Source organism: Condylura cristata, unplaced genomic scaffold, assembly GCF_000260355.1.
Source record: "Condylura cristata isolate star-nosed mole 26May11 unplaced genomic scaffold, ConCri1.0 scaffold00036, whole genome shotgun sequence".
Taxonomy (NCBI): domain Eukaryota; kingdom Metazoa; phylum Chordata; class Mammalia; order Eulipotyphla; family Talpidae; genus Condylura; species Condylura cristata.
This window is the reverse complement of record NW_004567137.1, coordinates 7,733,476-7,741,497: the sequence shown is the minus strand read 5'-3', so window position 1 is coordinate 7,741,497 and position 8,022 is coordinate 7,733,476. Positions and strand designations below refer to the sequence as shown.

Below are 8,022 nucleotides of genomic sequence, written 5' to 3'. Positions count from 1 at the left end.
CCACCAGGGAGGGCCTCTTCAAAATATTTTTAATCTCATAAAGTTACCTTATGTTGACTGGCAATGGCAAAGAAGATGCCTTAGTACTAAAATAGTCTCTTCTCATTTCAATATACTTTTAGAATATTTTGCTATTAAAATAGAAAAATAATAAAAATAATCCACTAATAATAAACTGTAAACTTTTATTTATAGTTTGAAAATATGATTTTTAGGCTCTGTTCCTACAAGCAAGATGTTTTTCTGTATTACTCAGTGTGCTTGTTCTTTCTCACTTTAATATTAGCGTATTAACAAATAACAAGCTCTAATTAGTAAATATTTCAGAAAACTTGATTTGAATTTTATTTTGTTTTGCTCTCTTTTTAATCTTTTGTTCTTGATTTCATTGTCCCATTTTATTTTTTTAATCAAAAATAAACTTTGAAATGTTCTTAATATTTAAAATTATACTAATAAAATGTGAAACAATTGGAATAGCAGCACATCATTAATAATAATAATTGATGTACAATGACCAAAGCAGCAAGTTATAATTTGCATTCAACAGAGTTCTGTATCCCTTTTAAAGATGTCTTTAGTTTTGTTCTTTGCTCTTGTGTGTGTGTTTTCAAGAGGCTAATTTGGGGGAAAAGGAATAAATCTTGAGAGGAGGAAGTCAGTTATTATTTATATCCTTAATGAAAATGAAGAGGAATCCATTGGACTCTGATGATGAATTCTGGGTGTTTTGGTGGTAGATGTGGTGGTGGGGTGACACACATCTGAGGCAGTATGGACCCATTCCCCAAAATCGGGTATGTATTTATTATAAGCCAAAGTTGCCTCCATAAAACAATATTTTTTAATAAACATCTAAAGTAGTATGTGAAATTAGAAAGTAAAATGCCAGTTCTTGTATTCAGTTCCTTGGATTGTATAACAAAATGCCACAATAGCAATGACTCATCTCAGTGTTGGAAGACAGCACCTGAGACAAGGTATCTGTGGTCTGGTTGGACCCTCTCCAGGCTATGAGGCAGGAACCTTTTCTATGTCCCTCTAGCTTTTGGTGATGATGTCAGGAGGCCCCCACCTTGTAGATGGACTGTGCTTAAACATCATCTTCCCTCTGTCCATGTCTGTCTGAGTCCAAATTTCCCTTTTTTATAAGGACACAGACATATTGGATTAGGGCCCACCCTAATGATCTCATCTAAAATTGGTCATCTGCAAAGACCTCATTTCCAAATAAGGTCAGATTCACAAGCACTGGGGTTAGAACTTCAAGATCTTTGGGCAGGGATACAATTCAACCCATAACAAATGATTTGCTTCTTTGTGATTAATTTATAATAAGTTTTCAGAACACATTTTATTCTGAGTGTGCAGAGTCACATAAAAATTCCATTCAAGTGTATTGACTTATTTAGTAGGAAAATGGTCTGAAATTTCATCGTGATCATAATGATTTTAACCTTCTTTCTATCATCTATGTGCTGATACTGGTATTTTATGAAAGGTAGTAAATGATAAGGATTCACCTCTTGTCAACTACAGAATCTGTTACTTAACTTTCCCTTGTGCATTTGTTTGCAGTAGTTGTTGTTTTTGCAAGTATTTATCACTTATAACTATACTAGTTTTAGTAGTCTGTGTGCTTTTATGATAGTATTAGTGTGGAGACCAAGAAAGGACACAAGATCCCCAAACTTGCATGCTATAATGAGGTCCAGCCATCTGTGTGCACAAGACAAAGCATCCTTAATGTGAAAGAGCTTTAATAGAATGATTGTGCATAGACAGAGAAGAGAAGAGGGGAGGAGAGGGGAAGGGAGGAGAGTTGAGTTTTTTAACTAAATGCCCAAAGTAACCCATGCCCTCATAGGTAAATGCCCAGCCAAACAAGATTGGCCCAAAGCAGGACCACTGAGGCCCCAAAGCCTGCCACAATTCTAAGACACCTCCTGGTGAGGTCCCACAAGAAATGGACAGAAGGGGCTATGCAAATATGCAAGGAAAAGAGCAAAATCAAAGTCCAACTCAAGATAAAGGCCGCCATTGTTAAAACCTCCCGATGTCTCTCACCCGTGTCTTTTCCAAGTGTCTGCATGTTTTGACTGCATATGTCTTCTTTCATGTCCCCTAAGTCCCTGGTGCAAGTGCAAGTCCAAAACTGAAAAGAAAACAATCCCTTCACTCCATGGGTCTTTCTGGTGTGTCCCTCTTGAGCCTTCCAAGTTCTGTAGCTTCTATAACTTCAACCTGCTGCTCAGTTCTTCCCATAGTTTAGTGGAACAGAAAACATGGTAGCCCCCTCCCCGCCTCTCTTATGGAGGTGCCTTTATAACAATAGGGCGGATAATAGAACATATAACGCTTATTTTTTCTAGGTTAGCAATAAAACACAAAAATATTTAAGAAACATTACATGAGGGCTTTGAACAACCACAGAGTCTATGGCCGGATCAACTACATTAGGGTTTTCTCTTGCTAACATTTGAATACTACTGGTTATGATTTTATTGGTATTTCATCATTTGGCCAAATAAAATCCAAGGTATAGTCCTTTTCTTTTTTTCCATAATGTAAGTCTGAGTTTTTATTTTAAGCTCATGTTTGTCAAGTCTTTTAAAATATATTGCCCTGTTGTTTATAGTGAAATTTGTTGGGATTAGCAGTCCTTAATTCCTAGTGTCCATTTTTTCCTTGTTTTTAAACATGAAAATCTGAGCAATGTGGTGCTTTTGAAATTGGCTGCTTTAGAGTGCGTCATGTAATCATAGATATTAAAAACATATTTTTGTCTGAGAGCTAGATATAAGTGTAGAGACTATCAGAGGATTACTTTCATTTTTTAAAATATTTTTCTAATTATTGAAGCAAGCCATGCTTATTAAATTTTGGAAAGTACAAAAATATATATATGGGAAAATCCATGTGCAAGCCATCCACAATATAGTTAGCTCTTAGATTTTACCGGGGTCTGTATTTTTCTCTCAGATTGTATGCAAATGCATAGGGGTAGGCAGAAGCTAATTTGTTTTCAGAAGTCATAGTTCATATAAATACAAAGTAAATATCTGCCCAGTATTTGGACTGATAAAGGATGTCACTGTACCTATGGTCTTGCAATACATTCAAAAGAGAAACCATGTTATCAGACATGATAGGAAGGAATCATAAACTGAATTTTTAAAAGATGCAAAGCTGGGCCCTCCCTGGTGGTGCAGTGGGTTAAAGCACCGCATTGTGACGCTCTCTGAAGCCACTGCAGCACAAGTTCGGTCCCTGCCCTGGAGGTGACCCACATGGCATGGCAGACCTCTCTTGACCAGCCTGCTGCTCACCTCAGCAGTGTACTTTGTCAGTCTTCCCGTTGTGCTCCCAACTCTGTCTTTGGTGAATTCTCTCACCCACCATACCTCTGGCCTTTACCCCAGTTCTGTAAGCATAAGTAAATAAATCTTAAAAAAAAAATGCAAAGCAGACCAGTACTCATAAAACAAGCATCAGTTGCATTCTTTTATAACTTTAGCATACAATGTGTGTTTCTGAGAGTTCTGATTGTCATTCGTATTGCTATTCATTTTCTATGACTTGCGGGCTTATAAAAGGCCCCAAGACAATGAAAGCCAGAGATAACCAGGGCGTGCAAGCTGGTTGGGACACCCTCTCATTATTTTGTCTTGTTGCTTACCTCAAAATCTTTCACAAATTTTCCATGCAGTTTATGTTTATATTTACTGTATTTTCACCAATTGGAATTGTTTTTATGTTTTTCACCTAAAACTAGTATAATTGAAAACAAACCGTGTGTGTTCCTTTCCATTGACATCACCACTATCCACATAGTTCCCAATGAGCATCGTGAAATACGTAAATAAACACTCAAAAACAAGCAAACAAAATATAAAACAAAAATACTCCAATCTTGCACTCTCTTTCCTTTACTGTGGACAATGAGAGCTGTGTTACTCCCTCACTCTTTTCCCAGTCGCCTTCACTCTGTTTCCCTTCCTCCCAACTGGTAAGTCCAATTCTGGTCCCGAAATCTGGAGTTTTACCTGTTTCACTGAAACCCATGCTGCCTCTAGAAATACACGCAGGAATGTTGGTCACTGTTGGAGAACATAAGTCCCTTTAGTCTCCCTTGAACATTTCTGTTTCACTGCTGATTATAGAACTGTTCCACGTCAGTGACATCTTCACTCATCTTTACAAACATTTGTTGTTCTAGTGAATCAATGAGCAGGGTTTTGATGGAAAATGAACTACCTTAACCCTGGGTGTAAAATGTCACTACCAGGGAGGTTGTAGTGACATTCTGTTATTTGAAGTCTCAGGGTCAAGGTGGTATATTGTATTTACATAAAAATTGTAAAGCTTGTGAAAGAAATGAATTCTTCCTTAGGAACTAATAACTTCTGTAATAATTGTCAAAGTGGTCTTCGAGGTCTTCCAAATTGCATTATTCTGAATTGTTATACTCTGAGCATCTGAATGTGAGTATGTTTTAAAGACAAAATCATTTCTGTTTGCTTTTAGCATAGATTTTTACTCACTGTTGTTTGCTTTGGGACATTTCTTTTATTAAGGATTTCTGTATTTCATTTTCATTGGAACATGAGGACAAGGAAAGGGATGAGTTTGTTTTTGTCTTTCCTAGGAGGGAAAACAGAAAATATCCACAAAAGAGTTCCTCTATCTGAAATCTGAGTTTGAAGTCAGAATAGTGTAACTCAGCTCCTAACAAAACAAGCAAGCCTTGAGGTGGACACGAAAAATGTTGCTAGAATTTTATTACTAGTTTTATTCATGAAATTCCATTTGGGTATAATTAAACTACTGCAGCTATGACACTAATAAGACTAGCCATTTGTTTTGTCTTATGTATATTGCTTGTGATTATATGAAAGAATGCAAAGTCAACTTCTACAGAAGAAAGGGAATATTTTGTTAACTGTATTGATGCGTAACTGAATTAAGGTTAGCACTTGCTTAAAATGCATAGTTAAGTCTAATTCTTAGCTTATGCACCACACATACTTATTCTAGTAAAAATATGTTTGAAAAGAACATTCACTGATTTAGATGTTGTTGATAAAATGGAGTTTAGGCCAGGATAACATCATTAATATTTATGTTCTGATAATGAATGCCCTGGGTTTTCCCCTCTTGATGCTATGGAGGTGGAAGGATTTGGGACTGTGTTATATTCACTGCTGGCAGACATTCATCAGTAAATCCTTGGCAGGAGAGTTGGAGTTGAGTGACATCTGGAGAGGCTTTCTGTAACCTAGATGTGGAGAAATCCTGGCTTTGCTTTTTTTCTTTTTCTTTTTTCTGGTAATCTAGATTTGGCTTTGAGGAAATAGCACATATGCAATTGATAAATTTAACATTTCTCATAAAGCAGGTCTGAACGATTTAAAAAAGTGAATGAGAAAAATTGATCTTTCATGATTTCATTCCATTGATGGAGGAGGTTCATTTGATGTTAGGTGTTAATATAAAACATGGATTGAACTAGTAGATGTCAGGGATTCCTATCTGTTGTTAATTACCATTTCAAAATGAATATTAACATTTTTTTCCTATCAGAAGAGTGACAGTAGTCAACCTTAAATATTTGGAAAGAAAGCACTCCTGAGCATCCAACTTTTAGTTAAAAGTGCTAACACTGAATTCAGTTTTCTCGGAGTCCATTACATGTGGGAACTTGCCGTGCGTCCTAGAGACATGGTGTGGGGATGTTGTTGAGTCCGGAAAAGGGACATGCGAGTCCCGCCTATCTGTGACTAAGGACAGCAGTGTGTGCTTAGTGAGGAGGGTGACTTAGGGGGGTGACTTGCAGGTTCCTGCAAAATATTGCATTGATTGATTATATATAGATTTGATAAAATTTGAAGTAAACTTGCTATATTGTACCAAAGGAAAGCATATAACCCCATTATTATTAAATTCTGGAGAATACTGTTAAAAGTGTCATGCTTAATGTTTCTTTCTTTGGTGTTCATTCCTTCAGAAGGCCTAGGCTCCACTGTTTCCTGGGCACCTGATCAGAGCCAGAGGAATGCCAATGGAAATATTTCCTATTCAAGGATTTTCTTGGTGCTGTACTGTCTAGAGTGCTATATTAGAGGATGATTATCTAGACTTCATAACAAAGTCTGCTAGTCAGAATACAATTTTAACTACAAAGTGAGTGATCTAAGGGGGTTATAATTTAGATAAGCCTAATTTTTTAAAAGGGTTCATCAGTTGTGGTAGGTGGTATTAAATCCCATTGTGGCCATTCCACAAGTGGTTAATATATACCATTTTACTGCATTCTAGTGGAAAAATATAAAATTAACTTCTTTCCTGTAATCCTACTTTCCAGATAAAATTCCTCTGGATAACAGTGTACATAATCTCTCAATGATAAAACAGACACCGACCAGCTTAGCAAGGAAGGGTGATAATGGAGAGGGAGAGAGAGCAAAGTCTGCAACAAGACCCCCTGGATTTGCATCCAGGCTCTGGTACCACATGAGCCAGGATTACATGTGGGAATAAATGACCTATTGAAAGTATCACTGAAGACTTTGAAAAAGGGGGTTCAACTATGGGGACTTTAAGGGAAATAATGAAATGGTGGGGAGACTTGGATTAGCCAGAGGCAGAAGCTGTTACCACCCCGACACAGAAAATGCACTTTAGAGGGAACTATGATAAGACTCAAGGAGAGAGATAGCTGAAAAGAAGCTTCACGTGTGGTAAGAATGGCTCATCAGTGGGTCACTTCAGGGCAGTGAGCAGGGGAGGGGAGCAGGTGAGGGAGGGCAGGGCAGCATCACTGGCTAGACACACCTCAGAGTTGCTACCTTCTTTTCCCCCACCCTTGGAAGATCACTCTCATGGGTGAACTCGAACAGAAGGCATGGGCTCAGGAATTCAGGAATTGCAATTTGTAGAAATTAGCCTCTTTAGAGATGAAGATGAGGAGTAGGTGAGGAGGAGGGCCAGGGCGAGATTGTAAGAAAAATACATCAAGAAAGCCCAAATGTGAGGTGCTGAAAACATGTCTGGCTTGGTTGCAAATTAGGTGTGTGACCAGAGAAGAACGACAATTTCCAAGTTATTCTTTGCGTTAGTTTGTCCATTGTTTTTGTGGGGAGAAAATTGGAACCAATAATATAGGATTATTGGTGAATGAATTAATACTTACAAAGTATATATGCAAGTACCACTTGTATCAAAGTTTGTCAGCAGTTATTATTGTACTGTTACTGATAGTTATTGAGTGTTAGATATCAAATGCACTGTTATTAATGGCACCCTTATTATGTGAATAAATTTTATAATATTCCAAAATTTCTGATTTTTTTATTTAGCCCTAGATCTTGATCATATCTTTTATGTCTGTCTGTGTATATATACACACTTAAATATACACATACACACTCTTGTTCTCTCACACACTCACACTCACACTCACAAATTCTACTTTTTATCAACCAATGATTCCATTTTATGGATTGCCATGATACCGTTTCATTTATCTGTTTAGATGGAGATTTGGGTAATCCGTCACCTTTTACAGCTAGAAGTAGTCCGGTAGTGACACTTTATCTAATTTGGGACTTGAGAGAAGTAACTGACTTTGAAATTATCTCTGTTAAAGCCTTGCCACTCTGGTGAGAAGGCACGTGAATGAGTGCCATTGGTACAATCATCCCGGAAGTCCTTGAGGCTTGTTCTTTTCCTAGGTCCTAACCCCACTTAATTTTATAGAGAAACAAAGGTTGATAGATTTTTTTCCCCATGACTTTTAACTTTGTTGATGGACAGTATTTTTCAGTGTTATTTTTCGACACCATAATATTCCATGTACTTAGATTTTGTATATTTTATCAAAACACTAGTAGCTATGTAAACAAATTCAGAGGCCAATTTTTGAACTAGTTGATTTCATTGTAGAGACCAGAACAGCACTGTGATGGGTGATTCATTGTAAATCTCATGCCAAAGTGTCCATTTTTTTATGTAGTAGTGTAT

The 8,022-nt window shown here is 37.1% G+C and overlaps 1 protein-coding gene across 1 annotated transcript in view; it reads left to right on the top strand.

The window, feature by feature from the left end:
* PDE3A (phosphodiesterase 3A, cGMP-inhibited) overlaps positions 1-8,022 on the top strand; it is a 281,970-nt gene that overhangs the window by 114,446 nt on the left and 159,502 nt on the right. The gene's annotated exons all lie outside the window — the stretch shown is intronic.